Raw genomic sequence first — 1,443 nt, 5'->3', positions numbered from 1 at the left:
CTCCCCCTCCAATCCTCTCCCACCTTCACTAGAGCTGCCCCGTCCAGATGCCCCGCGATTCATTAACTTTCTTCGACCGATCGCCACCACCGCTGCACTTACTCGAACAAGTCTATATTATGCCGAGCGAGACCCCCCCCCCCCCCCCTCTTTCCCACCCGGCGCGCCAACGCCCCGGATACGAACGCGTGTCGTGTGTGTGTTACGCGCGCGACGCGTCGTCTGCTGCGCTCGTTAATTTATCGCGCCATTGGCTGCGAAATATTGAGCAAAAATATTGGCGCGTCGCCACACGGGCGGGGGCCTTTGCTGCGGCTGCGCTGCTCAGCATGTCGCCCGGCGCGCTCGCGGCGCGACGCTCACCCCGCGGCCGCGTTACACTTCCTCGACGCCGTGCTGTTGTGGAGTGTTGCGGCACCGGCAGCTGGGTGGGGGGAGGAGGGTCGGCTGGATGAAGATGATGATGCCTCCCTCCGGCCATATCGGCACGATGTATCGACCCAGTAGTATTGCTATAGTGTGTGCGCATCTTTTTGTTTCGTGGACTGCTCCTGCACAGTGAGCAAAGAATCCGCTGCCGTTATTGATGTGCAGCAGCGCCGACAAGTCGTGTGCTACATTTCGGGTGGGTCACGAGACGCGAATCACTCACGTCTGATGAGTGTTTGGATGTATGCCAGAAGTACATGTCCTATTTCAGTGGATAATTTCCAATTTCGTATATGTTTTCATCAAAATGATGTAAAGATCGGAGAAAGACCCTTAGTATCTTTGCCTCAGATTATCGTTATCTCGCAAATACTGGAGCTTGGCGCCTGCGAAACTAAGGGTAGGTGACCCCTCAGTACACGCATGCAATGCTGTTAATGTGTTGCCTACCCATCAGGCGCCATGATAGCTTGCATCGGCTGAACTTGGCAGGTTTTTAAAGGTGAATGACGGACTACGGCCGTACTTTCTGAATTGTCCTTAGTATATAGATAGTGTTCGTAACGTGCTGCAGACTCGTGCCGACGTCCTTGCGGGTCGCCCAGTCTTTCCCGATTTCTCTCGTGAAATACGCGGCCAATGCTCATATAGTAATGCGCTCACGCATGCGCGCTGCTCTCTTCCGTTCACTCTATGCGCACATATGTGCCAGCCGGCTCGCCCTGTCTTACTCTATATCACGTACAGTAGATCCACGACGCGCAACAAGAATATTTCCTTACAGCCAATAAACTTAGTTTGATTTTATTTTGATGCGCTTTTGCAAGTCCACCAAAATGATTTTCGATCATCATTATCGACAATCGTCGAATTTTATACTTTGGTTCTTTATGTGATTAGTTATTAGTGTTACCATGGTAACATGCATGGAATTATATAGAGTAAAAGTAAGATTCCCTTATTTCTAATATCTAGTAGAGAGAAGTCAAATGTCCTTTGATCGGGTAACGAAGA

The sequence above is a fragment of the Frankliniella occidentalis genome, unplaced genomic scaffold (assembly GCF_000697945.3).
Source record: "Frankliniella occidentalis isolate FOCC.00 unplaced genomic scaffold, Focc_3.1 Scaffold341, whole genome shotgun sequence".
Classification (NCBI taxonomy): Eukaryota; Metazoa; Arthropoda; class Insecta; order Thysanoptera; family Thripidae; genus Frankliniella; species Frankliniella occidentalis.
The sequence above is the reverse complement of the archived record's forward strand: the minus strand, read 5'-3'. Positions refer to the sequence as shown.